At 34.6% G+C, this 20,389-nt stretch overlaps 1 protein-coding gene and 3 long non-coding RNA genes across 9 annotated transcripts in view; 2 read left to right on the plus strand and 2 right to left on the minus strand.

The window, feature by feature from the left end:
* LOC149905179 (uncharacterized) overlaps positions 1-20,389 on the minus strand; it is a 123,671-nt gene that overhangs the window by 98,650 nt on the left and 4,632 nt on the right. The window lies entirely within an intron of this gene.
* LOC149905183 (uncharacterized) lies at positions 13,216-14,555 on the plus strand. Its single transcript, XR_016457175.1, has 2 exons — positions 13,216-13,697; positions 14,332-14,555. It is a non-coding gene; the product is annotated as an uncharacterized LOC149905183 (long non-coding RNA).
* Positions 14,331-14,982, minus strand: LOC149905184 (uncharacterized). Its single transcript, XR_016457176.1, has 2 exons — positions 14,875-14,982; positions 14,331-14,802 (listed from the first exon to the last, which is right to left on the minus strand). It is a non-coding gene; the product is annotated as an uncharacterized LOC149905184 (long non-coding RNA).
* On the plus strand, positions 16,207-17,200 carry LOC149905185 (uncharacterized). Its single transcript, XR_016457119.1, has 3 exons — positions 16,207-16,636; positions 16,760-16,821; positions 16,896-17,200. It is a non-coding gene; the product is annotated as an uncharacterized LOC149905185 (long non-coding RNA).

Genomic DNA, 20,389 nt, shown 5'->3' on the forward strand with positions numbered 1-20,389 from the left:
CCAAAAACCATATAAAAAGCAATAAAACTTGTTCATGCACAAACACGTAAATCCAATCAAAACTTATTCAACTTTCCAGGAAAACGGGCGAAATGAACAAAGCTCTGTCTGTTCCACAAATCACTGAAGTAACGATTTAATTAGAAATAGCTTTAGTACACTAATTATTTCACATTAATTTTACACTTGTGTCCATTCAACATACCTATAATTAATATACCGCACGATACTAATAAAAATGAACTAGTTTCATAAAATAGAACGTTGTAACATTTTTTCTACGGAACCAATAAATATTTAATTGCGATATTCAAGATAGAAATGACTTCAAACCCGGCTTTGCGATTTGATTCAATAAAATCTCTGAGCCAATTTAACTACGCTGTGAGTTCCTCAGAATGTCGGATTAGTAGGCAATAAAGTAGATTACAATCTTTTGATTTATTCGACATTTCAAGAAAATAGCTTATTGCTCGATTGAACAAGTTTCTGTATTTACTATTATACATATTACTTTTTTGTATTGATACTAAAATGTTGGATTGTTAGACTCAGACTAAATGACAGGTATTATATACATAATATAATAACTCATTATTTCATACTATCAGTACCACTTTTTAGAAATCTTAATATTACTGATATAATAACAATGGTATATAAAATCCACTTACAAGAATAAGGGTGAAAATGCGTGTTTCAACATCGAGATTACCAAAGACTACGTTTCAACAATCAAGATATTTTTTCTCACATCTTGTTTGCAAACATGAATGACTAACGAACTCATTATATGAAATTACCCATGAAAATAGAATTACTAATTTTACCAAAAAAACACAAAACTTATTCATATTTTTTGCGGCAATAAAATAGGTCATAAAGTAGAGCCAATTCGTTCCCTTAACAGTAGCTCTAGGATAGAAACAGCTCACGTTATTTATTTAAAACAAGGGTTTTCTTTTGTTGCCTCGCTCCTCCGGCCCCTTGTAAGCTTCTATGTCAAGTGGTATTAGTCATTTCTTTTCTTTAGGAAACAAAACTGGAAGAACTTATACCGCTACTACTATGTTCATTAAACTTTTGTAATACTGCGTTTAAAAGACAGCAAGAATTACATACATTACCAAAATGCAGTTCTTTGTAGTTACAAAACTATATCTTCAAGTACGAAGAATTGAATCTTGAATTTCATTTATTCTTTCACGGTGTAGTACACGAAACAGCTTTCAAATCCAACATAAGTATACATCTATCCAACAGTAATATTTCGTGTAATAACAAGAAAATCAACACTCCCCTACGTAGTGGGCTACCGAAATCACCCTAAAACGTCAAGTTTGAAACCATCGCGCCGCATATTACAGAAGTTTCATGCCTGGCTTACCTTATAAATAACAAAGCGTGCCCTTACAGCGATAAAACTGGTTAATCAGTTGGTTGCATGCACGCTGGCTAGTTTAATGACATAATTAAAAATCCCTAAGCTAAGGTAGGGAAGTTCAGGCTTTGGCGTATAGTGACTGGCCCCATTTGCTAATCTCCTAATCCGGCGAGTAGTTTTGGTACAAGAAACAAACTTGTAACTCTGTAGGGATGTGTGCGGGGTGAATAATGGCGTAATGTTTCAGATAAGATTATCTCATATTGTAATGTGTTGTGACCTCGGTGTTTAGGATTTGCGATTTAAATTATAACATTTTCAAGAATTTTTGTGACAATAATCATTAACTACAGTCAGTGTTGGGATTTTCGTATTAGTCATGCTAAGTGAATAATGTTGAAGTGACTTATTAGAACTTCACATTGTTGTAAAACTTCGTAGCGACTTCGATTCTGAAATTATAGGGGACATCCACTATAATTACAGAATCTTCTTTTTTAATTAGTTTAATGGAAATAAATAGGATCATTTGATAAGAAATTGAATCATCGATGATTCATCTACGTTCTATCAGAATCGTTCAAGATTCAAGTAAAACATTTGTAATAATAATGATTCAGATTCTTTTTTTTTTTTTTTTGTTATTTTGAGCTAAAAATTTTACGGTCAAGAATGACAACGTAAAACTATTCAGTTCACGAGGCTTTCCCCGAACCAAACTTTTTAAGGACACATTAGTAATAACAATACTAAAAATCCCCGCTTGTTTAACGTCTTTGTACCACGTACTAATGTAAGCTTAGCCAGGTACTCGCCACGGATAGCGCAGAGTAATGAGTTTTGTTGTTTAACAGTTACCAGTGGATTATGGGACACTACAAACTATAGGACTCAATGTAAGCCCCACAAATAGTTTACTTATGAGCATTTCATCGATTTCGGATACAACATTGTGGCTATCGCATGGAACATTAAAATGAAATGGTCAGTTGCGATTTAGTATCATTGGTTTAGTTTGATTTTATACGAGCGTTTACTTAGTGAGAATTGACTGCTGTAATGTTATTGTGAATTGTGAATAAACCGTACTTTAAACGCGTAAATAAGTACATACATTCTTCTGCAATCGGGTAAATTGATTTAGTTTTATTTAAATTGGTCCATATCTATCATTTCTGTAATACGAGTGCAATTTTTTGCAATAAATTACCTGCGGTATTAAAATTTATGTATCCATATTGTAAAAGTTGATCAAGTTGCAAACGCCCGGTATCAAAACGAATGTTTTAAAACTAAAGGAAATAAAACCACCGCTTTGAGCAGAACAGTTCAAATAGCGATAACCAATTGTCCATGTAAAATGTAAACAAAAGGCATCGATAGTCATTGTACCACAACTCACAAGCAATACCAGTAAAATCATGTCCGCAAACAATTAAGCGAAGCTCGGACAAATTGCTCCAGCCCCTAGGTGGTCATACAGAGCGTGGAATGTTAATCGGTTCAGGTCAAGATGAGGTTAAGACGCTCCTGAACAAATAATAGCTAAGAGCTTTCCATAATGACCATACCAGAATGTTGATCCAGTAACGTGCTATTAACCGGTTGTTTGTAATTATACGCTTTGATAGATGTAATATCGATCAATTAAGAGCTATTATAGGGCGGCTTGGCTTTGTTTGATTACTTAATATGCATGATTATTGTTATGAGTAAACAAAGGCGTGTGACTTTACAAGTATGTTTTATATGATGTTTTAATCAGTATTATAAACATGTAAATAGGTAACGTTATTGCAAAGTATCAGAAGAGAAAGGATCAAAATGTCCAAAATCTAAACGTTCCACTGTTCTAGATACATTATCCACCATTTTCGCAGTAATATTGAAACGGGGCGCAGTAAAAACAAAAATAACAAAATCAGCTCCTCTGTTAATTTAGCGGGAGTTGGCAAAAACGGTAATGCTGTGCCTTTTTGTTGACCGCCCATAACAACGAAGGAATGCATTGTTCCCGTTATTCCCGTCCCAAGCTGTAAAAAAGACAATATTTTTCTCTCGCTCCTGTCCCAAATCCGACTCACTTTATGGAATGTGTCACTCGCAATAAGGAATTCATTATTACGTCACAGATAAGGCTTACGCAAATAAAGTATCGTTCTGAGAATATGTAACGATAATCAGTATCGGCGTTTACCAATACTAGATTGTACTAGGAAATTGAAGATTGTATCAAAATACCTATGTTATATTTCACCGAAGTTGAAATACAAATTCTTGGTTAATAAACAGCGCTATTTGATTAAAAACAGAGCAAATATGGTGGAAACTGGTCTAGATCACAGATTAGATACTAGTCTAGAGGTAGATCCAAATACTTACAAACCTAAACATTCTTACATAGTAGGTATAATATAAGGCCAGATAATGTACGAAGAATTAATAAGAATAAACAAACTAATCTACATCATAGAAGCACAATCCGTGTGCATTAACCGGGTAATTTCGTGATAGTTGTAAGATAATAAGAACATAGTCACACCACGAAACATTGTAAACAAATAGTCGTAGTTCAATTTGACGCTTCAAATCTATTTCGTAGCTACTAGAAACTTTGTAGGGATCCTTTCATTTTCGCTTTAATCAATTTCAAACTAGGGAAAGTTTCAATTCGAAATCCATTACGTATTTCACGATACAATTGTGCTGTACACTTTTATGTTTCGGCTAAAACGATACTCGAAAATAAAATTGAAGCTATCCAATAGTTTCAATGTTTGCTTTTGACGTCGCTTGCACCTTAACTATTAGTTTTAACAGCTAAAATAAAGTTTAGTTTTTGCAATGACAGTGAAAACTGAATTTTTTCAAACTGAACTCGGATCTGGAATACCGCATTGATAATATGTACGTGGCGGTAACGTTATTTTTCGAACTGGCCTGTATACAAATGTGTATTGATTAATTGAAAATTTCTTAAATGTCTTTGCTGAAATTAAGAAAACTTAAATTACCTAGATTAAAAGTGATCCCTTTAATCTCTAAAAAAAAACAGAGCGTATTGATAATAGACTGAAAGTGTTAAACTTTTGATTCACTTGCAGATTGAATTTTTAAACATAATGAAGCGAAGAACCAACATCCAATAATTGTCATATAATTTCATTAACGAGCATACAAATTCCCTTACAACAATCACACTTTAACACGGTCCCAAGTAATTACATAGTCACAAACAAATTGGAAAGTTGTAACGAGAAGATGAAAAGTGCGATTCACAAGTAAGTAATAAATTACATGAATAAGGTACAGAGGTTCGACTCCCGCTGCGAGATGCATCGCATATAGGCGCCTCGTTTGACGGATGTAAATAAAAAACAAAAAAAAGTGTCTAAACTGGCCTGCCCACACGGCCATTAAGTTGGAGGTTTATCGGCCCATTCATGCTCAGAGATAAATATCTTAAATCGGGTACGCGGGGTCAAGAATGTCTTAGAATAAATACGAAAAGCAATACGTTACTCAATAAATAAAGGTCAATAATATGTTTATAATAAAAGTCACGTTGATGAAAACAAACCACCGAACCACATAGATTTAAGCTGGAAATTTAAATTTACACAAAGACAAACCAATATATTGGTAAGTGAAAAATGAAATAATCATGAACATAATTCTGATTAGGATTTTTATTCCATGCCGTGCAAAATCAAATTAATAATTGGCGGATTTGAATCATTAGCTTAACATCTCGACGTGCCCAAAAAGCAATTTACTAACAGTCAGCGACAGGAAGGTTATCATTATAATCATAAAGTTTGAAATTTGTAGACCGGTAATTGATCAAATGAATCACTTTTTGTTCGACAATCGGGTACGGGTTAATACGAAAATAATAGGTAGGGAGTCCCAATCATTAAGATCATAGGGGCAAGACAATAGTTTTCACCGAATAAAGCACATTTTTGGTGAAGTTCCCGACTAATTTAATAGCCTTTTAAGTGTTTTGTTTTCATATAAAACTGGTATATAATGTTTTCGCTAAATAAAAGAACATATCTACTGGTAATGGAAACGTAATACTAATTTGCTTTAGATTGGTACTCGATGCATATCTACAGTACATACCTACATAATGGAAATCAAATAGCTAGAGCTGTTAGAATCGTCGGATATTCGAAACTTGTACTAACGAGGAATGTGGAATACTAAATTGAAACAAAAATTCGGTAAGCCGGCAAATCTAATAGATGAACGTTTGCGGCGGCGCTATGGAATTGTAAAAAATAAATGTGTTATTTTTTGTGTATCAATCCAGTTCAATGTGATAATGCCGCAGTTTTTTAAACATTTTGTGTGTTTAGATCGAGTACCTATTGGTAATGATACAATCTCGTGATAATTGTTTATAATAATAAAATTTTGACAGTCTACTATGTGATCGTATTGTTTTCATATAAATATGAATCGTAGTCAAAACAAAATAAACAATAAGCCGATTTTGTTGATTGCATGAACAGTAACGATTCAAATAAAAAATAACAAAGAAAACATACACAACGTAAGAGATAAATACCCTTCGTATTTATCTCCGTCATAAACCATGCAAAAATTTTATTTAAATACTCAAAGGGATAAAAGATAATACAGATTTATATACCTTTATAGTTAGTGCTGTGTACAAAGTCATGAATTTGAGGTCAATTTATGTGACACCAAAAATATATTTTTATAAGCTATCAAACAATACCCAAGCCAAAAACTGCGAAACAAGAGATAAGAATAAACACTTCGCTTTATGGCAGAATAAATTTCTTGATTAACATAACACGAATGAATTTTTTGCCGAGTACCCACCCGGAGCAATTTAAAATGCAGCTCTGTTGGGTAGAAATGAAAACAAGAAAAAAGCAACCGTTAATTCCACATGATTGCTATGTTGGATTCTAGAAGCATTGTTTTTTAAGCATATTATACTTTATCTATTTCAATTGTTATCGAGACATGTTTTGCTAAATGGATAGCAAAAACAACAATGAAACAAAGGGTATTAAAAAGTTATCAACATTCGTTTATCTTCAATTAACGGTCCTCTTGGTACATTTAGGTAGAACGTGATCGAATTAATGAAACCCAGTAAAAGTTTTGAAGATGAATCCACAGTGATACTGAAAAACTAAAATCCTGCCCTACATTCTGAATTTCATATAGGATTGTATGCTGCAAGTGATTTGGAAGTGGCTCACATTCCATAGTTTAGATAAAAGCTTTGACTAACCTAATTTCTTCAGAAATCATGATGAATTGATGAGATATGTCACAACACATTGACAGAAATGTTGCAGTTCTTATATAAACACCCTTTTTGCATGTGGATATAAAATTGACTGCTTTTGCCTACAATATCGTTCATTTATAAATTGAATTGAGTTTAAAAAGGTTGTGCGAGATAAAGAATTGCAATCAATATCTGCTGACTTATTTAAAAAATTACGTTTCGTTCGATGATTTTTCGAGAATATTCTCCAGTTATTGTTGATGTTTTTTAATCTTGTTGTCGTTCCCATATCATATCGAGGTTACATACATATTGTTAATTCATAATTGTAATCTTATAAACGTGCCGACACTTTATCTATTTCCACTTAAGCAGTGCGAACTCGAAAATACTATCGGGTTGAATATTAAAAAATCCAAACTGTAATCAAAAATTCTAAACAAGCGAGAGAAAATTGTTTGATAAATGTTGACAATAGACAAATTTGCTTGGCGTTTATTACTATAAAATTTTAGCGGGAGTTTATGTTTGAACATCTGTCCCACAATGCTAACACATAGTGTGAAACGGCGTGAAGGAAAAAACTTCCAGCGCGTTTATTAATTTTGCCATTGTTAACAATTTGCGATTGTCCCGGAACCGCTTTTTGTTTTCACGGGAAATTTTTCATTCTCACTCTATTTACGTTGTCAGGAATCTCATAAAAGTGTATAACATTTGATTAACTACGCGTAAATTATTATTTATCTTCCTTAATTGCGACAGTAAATCATAACATGAAATTTATAACTGGATATTTCGTAAAGAAAAGTAGGGATAAGTATACCTAGTACCTACATATAATTTTGTTTCATATAAATTTCTATTACTTTGTGATACAAATATGTGAGGTGTTACACAGCGTGTGTTGATACAGAAAGGTTTTTAATAAATATTTACTCAGTACTTCCGTTTGAATTGTATAAGATAACGAAGCAACATAAATACAACGGGAGATGCCACCTAAGAAGTCAAAACAAAGACCCTTTGGTTTATTTTGAACTACAACTTCTAGGAACCCTTCTATGTAGTTTTAAGAATCCGTGCCGTGTTTTGGTTTTTTCATCGAGACGAAATAAATGTCAAGGTTAAATGTTCTTTTGGCATCGATGTCACTACATAGTATAAAACAAAGTCGCATTCTCTGTCCCTATTTCCCTATGTCCCTATGTCCCTTTGTACGCTTAAATCTTTGAAACTACGCAACGGATTTTGATGCGGTTTTTTTTAATAGATAGAGTGATTCAAGAGGAAGGTTTATATGTATAATAACATCCATTAAATAGTGGAGAAGTAATGTTATTTTTGAGGTTTCTAATGTGATGTCGTAAACAATTACATTTTATCCGCTTACATTGCAAACGTAGGCTGAACCCTACGAGTTTTATCAAAATAATGTACTAAGTATTGTACACATTGAAAAGGTCTACAGAAAAGTCCGCGATGGCATATGTCTATCTCTTATGGATAACCCACAATAACTTTTTTTTGTCATTTACTTTTTACGACAAATAATGGCTAATTTTCGAAGCGATTTTAACCAATACAGCATTAATCCTTAACCAATTAAATACCTTGAATACATTGTTCATTTAATATAGATCTATATGGCCCATTACACCGTATGATTTAAGTGAATATTTTCGAAGATATTACAGATTTAAAAATTGCGGGGCGTACCGTTTGCGGCGGTACCGGCGCGGCCGGCCGGCCGCTATGTTTTTATATACAACGTTAAAAGTTATTCTGTAGTGTATTTAGTATCAGCATTGCACCCGTGCGAAGCCGGGGCGGGTCGCTAGTATTAAATATTTTGCTAAGGTATTTTGCGAATTCATGCTAGAATAAATCACATAGATCGTCCGAAATTATTTCTACCAGTCATTGCAGAATACAAATACAATTTACTACGTGTTTTATTTAACAAATGGTTACATTTAATCGATTTATACGATTTTAGATAACAATCAACATCGTTTTTATTAACAAAGCTGTAGTTTCTTTCAAATCGTGACATCATGATCAGCAATAAAATTCTGAGCACGTCGTTAAAAGTTGTAAAAATTACCAAAATCAGTCCAGATACTGCACGCTACCAATATCTTATCATTAAATCATGTTTATTTCACAGCAATAAAAAAGATATAAAAGTTCATTAAAAATCACAACGTACATCGAGCTTCACGATTCGTACAATTTATATGACCATAAACTTTTTACAAGGAGAATACGAATAAAAAATTAAGGATTCTTGTTAAATACAGCGATTTTGGGATCGTGAGGTATAGACCCATAAAACATTGACCAGTGTAGCGTACTGGTTCTGGATTTTAGGTGGCGAAAGAAGATGAAAATAAACTTGTGCGTATATAGTTTATTAATCAAAATTACAGAGTGCGTTTAGACAATTAATTTTAGTGAGGGAGTGTCCTGCTCAGCGGTTGCGTGGCGAGTCCTAGTCGTAGAGGACAGTGGGGTCAATCCGCGGCCAATCGCACGGCGCCGCTACGTAACGACGCGATGACGCAGTCGCAACGCTCCGTTCTGCACGATTTTGTTGCGGCAACATGCTCCCGGCCTTGGAACGTGCTGGTTCCAACGAACTGTCGACCACGAAGCGAAGAATCAGCTATCTGGTGAAGGAAGCGGACAAATTTTAGTGAACGCCCGACGCACGATGCCGTCTGCAGTACGAATGTCGGCCACTCGTGCTACTCCATCCTTCCCCGGATATGTCGCGTGGATGCGCCCCAAGCTCCACTTCAACGGCGGCAATCGGTCGTCCTTAATGAGAACGAGCGTGTTCTCCTTGAGCTCCCCCTTGTGCTGGTGCCATCTGGTTCGCGTTTGCATCTCGGAGACATACTCTTTGGACCAACGATTCCAAAAGTGCTGGCGTATTTGTTCCACCCTCTGGAACCTCGGGAGACGAAGCTCAGGCACGTCGTATAGCAGCTCAGCCGTTACAGGTGCAGTCAGCGGACGACCAACCAGGAAATGTGCAGGGCTAAGTGGAAGGAAATCATTGGGATCTGTGGAAAGATGGGTCAAAGGACGGGAGTTCAGGACAGCTTCAACCTGGGTCAATACTGTGCTAAACTCCTCGAACGTTAGATGTGCGTTACCTACTACACGTTTGAGATGGTGCTTGCAGCTTTTTACTCCAGCTTCCCACAATCCCCCGAAATGACTAGCGTAAAAAGGTATCATTTTAAAATTAATATTTTGCGAAGTTGCATATGCTTTAATTTCATCAGAACAGGTAGCTAAAAATTTTTTGAACTCATTCATGAGACCGACAAAATTCTTCCCATTGTCAGAAAAGATAGTCACGGGTTTACCTCGCCGCGATATAAAACGTTTCAAAGCTAATAGATATGATTCCGACGATAGATCGCTAACAAGTTCCAAGTGAACCGCGCGTGTAACAAAACATATAAATAAGCATATGTACGATTTTTGCAACTTAGCACCTCTGCCTTTACGATTCAACGTGAACACTGGGCCAGCGTAGTCGACACCACAACGTATAAACGGATAACCTGGGTCCAGACGCTCCTGCGGTAGATTCCCCATTATAGGCGCGACCGTAGTTGGTTGCAGTCGTGCGCAGCGCATGCACGAATGTACCACCTTCCTACCGAGGTTTCTGCCGCCGACCGGCCACCACATCTCTCTGAGCGTAAACAGTAGAAGCTGTGGCCCGGCGTGGAGTAAACGTTCATGCTCGAACCGAAAAAGCAAAAGTGAAAAATGATGATTAGCTGCGATTAAAATAGGAAATTTTTTATTAAAACTAAAATTTGGCGAATTTTGAATACGCCCACCTACACGAATTAAATTATTATTTGCGTCAAAGAATACATTTAATTTAGAAATTTGATTGTAGCCTGATATATTCGTTATATTTTTATTATTTTTAAGCGCATAGTAAATATCGGGAAACGATTCCTGTTGACTCAACTTTGCTAACGTTAATTCAGCACGATTTAATTCCTCGACTGATAATAAACCTGTCCACTTATTAGTTTTATTTCGCGCGTTATTAATAAAACGTAATACATAAGCAGCTGCGCGTTTAAGTCTATTATATTGTGAAAATCGAGAAAAAATAATTAAATTATCGTTTAAATTATTACTTATGTGACAACAAATATTCGTAGATTTAATTTCCGGCAAATCTGAATTAATTAATTTGGAATGTTTTAAATCGGGCAATTCAAAATGTACATTATGTAAAAATAACGGACCCTCCCACCATAAAGATGAGGAGCTAAGCGCTTCTAGACTTTGCCCGCGTGAGACTAAATCGGCTGGATTATCCTTGCCTGCGACGTGACGCCATGAATGTTCCTTGGTCAGCTCGTGAATCTCTGCCGTCCTATTTTGAACATAAGGTTTTAATAAATTAATAGGCATACCTAACCAACCTAAAACGATAGTTGAATCTGTCCAAAATACAATTTTATCAAAATTTGAAGGCAGTGATCCAATAAGCTTATAATATAATCGTGCACCTAACAACGCACCACACAACTCTAATCTAGGTATAGTTGTAGGTTTAGTCGGCGCGATCTTACCCTCCGAACATATCAAGCGCACTGTGACATCAGCTGTTGCATTGATCGTACGAGCGTATGCGCAAGCTCCTTACGCGACCTGTGAAGCATCGGTAAATATATGTAGTTCGGTTCGCACTGGATCAATGCACATAACGTGACGCGGTATTCGTAAACTACTAAGAAAAGATAATCCATTTATAAACTTATCCCATATTTGCGAAATTTCGTTAGGAACCGATTCATCCCACGTCAATTTTAACAACCAACATCTTTGTAATAAATGCTTTGCGATAGTAATAAACGGACTTAATAATCCTAGCGGATCGTATATTTGTGAAGCACACGATAAAATAATACGTTTTGTCACTACTTCACTCTTTTGTATAATTTGCGTGAAATAATAAATATAATCATCGAGACTATTCCATCCGATACCTAAAGTTTTATCGTTACAAGTTTTATTCAGTAAACATAGATCGTGTGTTTGCGATTCATTAACGCTAGGCGTAATTAAATTTAAATTATGACTAAAAATCCATTTTCGTAATTTAATACATGCTGAATCTAAAAGACTACTAGTTTCTTTACAAATATTTTCTAATTCGGATATAGAATTCGATGAAACTATGAGATCGTCAACGTAAAAACAATTATTAATAGTATCGGCTACATACGGAATATTCGAGTGTTTGGCTAATTCCTTTAAACATCTACAGCTTAGATACGGTGCGGATGCCGTTCCGTACGTCACGGTGTTGAGTCGGTACACCCTCAGCGGCTCTGAGGGATCATCCCGCCACAAGATCAGCTGCAGGTCACGCTGATCTTCAGCAATATTCAATTGCCTGTAAAATTTTTCAATGTCAGCGCATGCAACATACCTATTCTCGCGAAAATGTAATAAAATAGAAATTAAATCACCTTGAATAGCAGGTCCAATCATTTGTATGTCGTTTAATGATACGCCGGAACTAGACTTCATACTCGCATCAAAAACTACGCGTAATTTAGTTGTGGTGGCGTGCTCCCTAAACACACCATGATGCGGTAGGAAATAGTGCGGATTCCCATACGTATTGACGAGACTCATATGACCTAAATTAATATACTCCTGTATAAAATCAGAATACATCTTTTTATAATTAGTATTTTGCTGAAGACGTTTCTCTAACGCGTAAAAACGACGTTCAGCTTGTGCGCGTGTATTACCTAATAACTCAGGTGATTGTTTCAACGGAATTGAAACACAGAAACGACCATCGGAAAGTCGACGTGTTGTGCGAATAAAATGTTCCTCACAAGCAATATTATCTTCGCTCGATAATTGCTGTAATTTATTGCTAGGCGCGGATAATTCTTCTAATTCCCAGAAATTCCTAACTAACTTATCGAGTGAATCATCTTCCGTGGATAATGTCGAATAATTACAATTAATATGTGATAATTTTTTATTACTAGTATACGGAAAAGATTTAATTGCACCTGACACTATCCAACCTAATTTGGTGTTTTGAAGGAAAGGACCACTTTTCAGGCGCATTTTTCCTTCAGTTATTAATTCCCAAAATAAATCAGCACCGATCAGTAAATCAATAGGTTGACTTTCGTAAAAATTGGGATCAGCTAACAATAAATTGTGAGGAATATTAAATTGATTTAAATTAACCGTGGTTGTAGGCAATTTTGATGTAATTTGAGGCAAAATCAAACATTGAAAACGGGCAGTGAAGCTCCCGTCGCGCGATTTAATTTCAATGTTACAAGATTGCGAACATTGCGTAATAGAATTACCTACACCGTGAATATGTTGAGTGGACTGTAATATTCGTATATTTAATTTATTTGCAAACGATTGCGTTATAAAGGATCGCTCGCTTCCGCTATCTAGAACTGCGCGTGCGCAATAATACTCACCCGATTCATTAAATACTTCAACTATCGCCGTTGACAATATGACAATCTGTTGCGAAGAATTGTCATCCTTTGTATGCATAACGGTTTGTGCGTGATTAATACATTGAAGTTGCATGTGTGCGTTATCTACTGAAACCACTGAAACGGGATGCGTATTAGTAAGCGAGGGGTGCTCGTACGTAGTTAACGTCACTGTATTTTGTTTAATTGGTGATAATTTAATTGCATCACAAAGTAAACTATTGTGCTTTTGTTCACACTTTCTACACGGACCAAAAAGACAAGTACCAACCGAATGACCTGGACGCATACAATTAATGCATAAGTTTTTATCCGTAATTAACTTAAACCTCTGTTGCGGGGATAAGTCGAGAAACTTCTGGCATGAATACAGCTGATGCTTTTCGTTACATAGCAAACATGACTTGTAATGGCTGCGCGACTTATTGGATTGCGATTTAGAGTGTTTGTTATCCGAAACTATGTTGCAATGAATTTTGGATGATGAATTTTTATTTTGGTAAGTTGAAAATTTATTTGAGTTATTTGAAATACTAGGTTTACTGTGATTTACGGATAGTGTAGTTAATAAATCGGCTTTTTCTTTAATGAATTCTAATAAATCGTTTAGTTTAATAATTTTGTCCTTATGTAATTTATAAAATGTGTTTTTAAATTGTTCCCACTCGCGTTCAGTGGTAGGATCTAACTTTGAAACTACGATATAAATAATCAAAGTGTCCCAGTATTCCGTGGGTTCTCCTAAGATTTTAAGAATACGTAAATTTTTTAAAACTGTATCAATTAAATTGTGTAATTGAATAGCCGATTCTCTTGAGACGTTTTGAAGTGAAAATATTGCTTTAATGTGACTTTGCACTATCAATCGCGTGTTATTAAAACGGTGTAATAAAAGCTCCCATGCAACCATATAATTTTCGGATGAAAATTCTATGTTTTCTATAACGATTTTGGCATCGCCTTTTAAACTCGCCTTTAAATAATGGAATTTTTGAACCGGTGGTATTGTTTTCGAATTGTGAATTAAGGATGAAAACGTGTCGCGAAATTCTACCCAGTGTTCATGTGAACCGTCAAAGCTAGGTACAGAAATAGTCGGTAATTTTACTGAATCGTTATTAAAATTGTTACAGGTCGTATGGTCGTGCGCTAAGGAACAGTCAATGGATTTATTAACAGATCTATCCTCGGAATTATCTGGGTTTACCATGCAGTCCAGCATCGCCAGGACAACATAATATTCCCTCTCAAACTCTACGCGTGATTCTATGAGTTTATCCGTTTCTGACTCCGGGACAAGATCTTCGATTTTACTTTGTACTTGGTTGAAATCGTTCATTAAACTTTGTGCACCTGGTATACGTAATTTTAGTTCTGCCCTTTGATGTGTATCAAGATCCACGTTTTCAAAAGACGAAACATATTTCTTAAAATTCGTTAACCTACATTTGATTAACCCCCTTTTTTCCTCAAATCCTTAAGCTCCTTTTGCTCAGAAAGAGACATAATGACTGAAGTAAAAAGCTACAAGTACTTACGTGCCACGTGAAGCAGATTCTTCGGTAGCGTAAAAGCACGTGAGGAGGCAAGCAACACCGAAAGCTCTGGAATATACAAAGCACAGTATCACTCAGATGAAGCTTTACAGGGTTGGATAAATTAGCTGGCCGTCTTACCAAACTGCACTGTAATTTTGCGACTTCTTCGCCGATTGCGTCTCCAAAATCCAGGATGTGATCCGGTGTCGAAGGTCCAGAAAAGTTATGTAGCGTACTGGTTCTGGATTTTAGGTGGCGAAAGAAGAATAAATTTGCGCGTATTAATTTAATTTTCAAAATTACAGAGTGCGTTTAGACAATTAATTTTAGTGAGGGAGTGTCCTGCTCAGCGGTTGCGTGGCGAGTCCTAGTCGTAGAGGACAGTGGGGTCAATCCGCGGCCAATCGCACGGCGCCGCTACGTAACGACGCGATGACGCAGTCGCAACGCTCCGTTCTGCACGATTTTGTTGCGGCAACAACCAGCTTAATAAAATAAAACGGAACAGGTAACTACATGATTTCCAAGTATCTTATCGAACCTACTTCCACTAAATAGTACCTAAATAGTTGGATATCGGATATGAAATAATTACTTTTTAGAACAAATTTCATCATCAAATGCATGATGATATTAAACAGGCACATAGTTTCATCTATCATCAAAAAAAAAAATATAAAAATTTATCTACTCCTACTAAAATACCAAAATTAGTCGGTCATCCAGTCCGATTTCCAGTCCAGCAATCCGAAGGAAAGGTAGTAAAACATTTTTTTTTTTTTTAAATTAAACCATCTTTCCAATTATTTCATTTCTAATTTTCTATTGAACTGACCTCACCTGTCTACAATACAATATTAGCATAATCGTACATTTGTCTACATGGCACTAATTTAAGCCAATTGGGTGTACGAGCACATGAGTACTGTTCAATTCTGCGAAGGATAGGAATATCCCTTTCTAGTTTTTAGAAATTCTTTACCTGAAGTAAAACTGAAGGATGAATAAATACGTGCTTAAACTAGTCCACAACTGGTATTTTTTTTGTCCCAGATAAAATTACTGTCATGTCTACTCTAGTTATAGTATTTAATATTTTAAATAATTATACTTATAGTAAGTCATTACAATATTCATCATTAAAATACTTTCGACAATCAACGACCGTATTACCAATTCTTATGCAAAATCGTTTATAAGCACAATGTAATTTGATACAAGCCAAAGTATATGGAGGCTCTCGCATTAATGGAAATTCCTCGTTAGACCGGTGATTTGCATTCATTTTTATTTGCCAAATTGTGTTGAAAGAAACATGTTTAAGGTGATGAATTAATTTTTCTAACATTTACGGCCCTTTTCAAACCTTCGTAATTTTTATATTATTAAAGTTGTCGTGATGAAAATTCTTGACAAGAAAGTTCAATAGTAACGCAATACGTCTACCGTTTTAGAAACATGATTCCATGATATTTTCTCGATAGAAAAAAAATACAAAGTTCTCATTGTTATTTTTTTATAATCTCTGGCATCTTCAAAATAACAAACGTAAAGTTACGACTTTTTGGATATTAACTATAAAATATACAACCTATACGTCTACCGATTTAGAATTTTGAAATATGCGATGGTTTTGAAATAAACAAGAAATACTTGAAATTAGCGCGCGACCAGCCAATATAGCGAGAGCCGCCCTGTACCTTCCTACCCCGATCGCTGCACGAGTCATTCCCGCTACGGCCGTCACACGGGGAACTTGTGTCGCTCGCGCAATCGTAAAAAAGGGTGACAACACGATAAGACAAAATGTGACAAATGGGGACAATAAAGAAAATAAGAAGAAGAAACATAAAGGTTGGAGAAAAAAGAATGCTTACAATTGGAATAAATTAATGAAGAAGTTGGTTTTATTTTAAATTTGATGATAATTGTATTATAGACGATGTTTGATATGTACCCCTGTTTTAAGTACATAACGAATGTGTAAGATTTTTTTCATTTATAGCATAGATAATCTTTTCAGAAATCTGGAATCCAGAAGGAAAATAAACCCACTGATTGTTCACAATGTGAACCCACTCCTTCGTAAGTACCTTTATTCAGTCAAAAATGTATGTTATCAACGTTCTACTGGTTTTATCGCATGATTCCATTTTTAGCAAAAAGCAACAAAGTGCAAAGAAATAAAAAATCATGGTGAACTTAGTGGAAGTATGGCGGACGTGATATGGAACAGGAGCTCATTGGAGTAGCATTATATTTAAAAAAAATACGAAATAATTTCAAGAATTACATTTCTTAGTAGGTGGTAGATAAGTATGTTGTATAAAGAATTTGATGTTGATATTTATTTCATTTATACTTACTACACCTGTGCGGGAAATTGCTTAGTACTAAAACAGGTTTATATTCATATTTACATAGTAATGTGAGTTTTAATTTCGAATAATTTTGTGTAAGTATATTAAATTGAGTTCCTGGGTAATCTGGAAACACAATTGGGCCCGGAAGATGGCGCTGCAGTCACTCCTCCTAATCACATGAACCGATTTGGATGAATATGTGTGTGCACATTTCATTGTTGTGGGATGATTGGTTGATTCGTTTTCACATTAGCTAATATTATGTATTTTTGTTGTAAACTTAATTTAATGTTTATAATACATTATTATTGGTATAAATAAGCCAGTGTTCGTCTCACATTGCTGTACCTGCCTACCTACCCTACCAGGGCCTAACTTTGTTCTGGCTATTTTATTTTGATTATTTGTAATGAATAATTGCAATTATAATAGAGTGCAAAAAATAAATACATGCGTCAATATATTTTGTGTTTTTTTAAAACAATTTTTCTATTTAAAAAAATATCATTCCGACCGCGGCTTTGCCCGCTTGGAATTAGGTTATATCGTGAATCCTGTTTTATCCCACAGAAGTGTTCAGTTCGGATAAAAAGTATCCTATGTGTAAATCCAGGCAATTAGCTATATTTTATCAAAATTGGTAATGTAGTCTTGACGTGATTAAGTAACAACTAACAAAAAAATATACAAATTAACATCCAAAGTTTCGCATCAGTTTTACTGTATTAGTGATATCTTCCACTCTTGACTTTGACTGAGAAGAATTAGGGTTTATAACTTCTTTCAGAAATAGTACCTTTCATTTCTGGGCATGATGTAATATCTACGTCAGCATCAAATTCTATCTAAATCAATTCAGTAGTCCGAGTTATTGATTACCATTTCATTTTTTCAGAGTAACAATATTTTTTGTTATTTTAAAGATTATTTATAACCTGTATTATTTTGTAATAAAGTAAACATTACGAAATAATAATAATTATTAATAATGTCTAAGTAGTTGTTGGAAAGAAGATTATTTGTTTATAAGCAAGAAAATAAAACCAATAAATCAACAATTGAATAAATGTATAACAATATTATAACTGTATGACGACTCCATACATGTTTGTCCCGAGTCGGCCAGCGGCAGCGCGGCGAGTTTGCAAGAATGACTTCGCGCACACCCGCGTTCGCGATAGCGAGCTATTAGACTCCGCCCGCCAAGCAGTGGATTTTTTTTTGTGTATCGTCTTAAAGAATTATCCGCACGCAACATTGTTCAAAACCGGGCTATGATAACATGTTTAGGATTTTGTTTTAGTACATAAAGATATATGTAATATTAAATGTGGCTATTAATGATTTTACGCTAAATAACAATAGAATTTTGATGAACTCGCCCGAATTAACCGAGATATTGACGTATTGTTATATATTATCTTAGCTTTTATACATTTAAATGGGTTTCGTATAAGATTTTAGTCTATCACAAGCTGTCTTGATTCTATTGTTTAAACTTATATTAAGCCTTCCTTTATCTTATTGTGTCTATAGATAACAAGACTCATTAAGGTGTTTCGGGGCTGAACTAGTCAACTTATTACTCAATATAAACTTGGCTTAAATAACTGAAATAGTAGTCATACAAATTCCATTATTCGGAATAGTTAGCAGGCTTCAGTTAGCAATGATTTATTCAATCTGGGAGAGAAAGTTGTGACACGGATATACAAGAAAAATGTAATCAAACTCGTCCCTTTAATTTAAAGAGAAACGTTGGGTTAACGGTAAATAAAAATTTGATCTTAAGCCTTCAGATAACACCTACGCGGTTAAGGCAATCAAGAAAATTCGATGCTAGGCTCATATTGCCACTTATTACATACGACGGTGGTTAAATGAACATCGTTTGGCACTTTCTGTATTACATGTATGAATACAGATATGAAAAAATATACTTATATTTTTACATTTTAATGGATATCTGTATTCATTACTTTAATGTTGGGCAATTATGTACAGGTGTTGATGTCAGATGCTTATAAGTGATAAAATTATTAATTAAGAAAATATTTCACTCAATTCTTCAATAAATATAACTTATTAAGGTTTAGATAATTATTTATAAGTGCATGTTTGAGCTAAATATAAGGTTATAAACTTCAAACAAATTTTAATGACTGCCAAATATTTTTAAGAGTAGGTACAGTAGTTAAAATCACTTTTTATGTGTTCGCTAAACAGCTAATTAAAACATATAATATATTGAAGTATTATAGAATAACTCGATTCCACAGACTCTTAATCCTTCGGAAAACCTATTGTAGCGATTTCACTTTTGTTGAATGTAGGTTTGCGCGGTGTAACCAGACAAACACGGTTGTTTAGCGAACCAATTTCACGTGAACCCACTATCATGTTTACTTTATTTGTAGCATTATATTCAATTTAATAAGTGTGATAGTGAAATAGATAACCTTGTTCAATACTGTTTTTTTTACTCCCTAGAATAAATTATAGATAACACATGTTTCAATAACACATTTGTTTCTTTACCGATATCTTAAATTACATAGAACCAACAAAACGTAACAATAGATTTTCCTTCCCATATTATAATGAAGCAAAATTCGCGAATTAAAAATGAAGATATAATTGTCGTTTGTTCAAAAGACAATTAGTTTCAAATAACGGTCAATTAAACGGTGGAGATAAACCGAAAAGAATGCTTAATGAGTGAAAAGAATTTATAGAGTCATAAAATTTTTAACGTGTGATCGTCATTTGGGCTTCTATAAAGATAGACTTATCGACTGGTGCAAGGTTTATGCTTGCATGATGCATCATTACACTTAAACGGAGACAACTTGATTTGTTGACTTTTACGACTTCGCCGGTACCACATAAACCGATTATATGATAATGAATTTTTGAGTTCCGCTCAAATGAAGGCTGTCTGTCGTTAAGCGGCTTGGAATATTGTTCGAGATCCCTGCAATTTATTGACCCAGTTTCAAAGCATCCTTTTAATATTCAACATCAGACTTTCGTTTAAACTATGTGCAAAAATTTAAGACTCCGAATTACTGTCGCTTTGTATGCTATATTGCTAAAAGGAAATTATTTAGTTGGAAAAAATGCAATGACGTTGGATTTTTGGCTAATTACCTATAAGATAAACTGATTGATACTCCGTGACTTTTCACGCCTTTATATACGTGTCCTGCATCTGTCAAATGCTAATTTTCATGCTACATTCAAGAATGATATTGCAAATTTTTTGTCGATGCTATTGTACTTTTTGACGA

This window comes from Colias eurytheme, chromosome 10, assembly GCF_061535395.1.
Source record: "Colias eurytheme isolate Ceu_HAF_F1 chromosome 10, ilColEury1 Martin Lab GWU primary, whole genome shotgun sequence".
Classification (NCBI taxonomy): domain Eukaryota; kingdom Metazoa; phylum Arthropoda; class Insecta; order Lepidoptera; family Pieridae; genus Colias; species Colias eurytheme.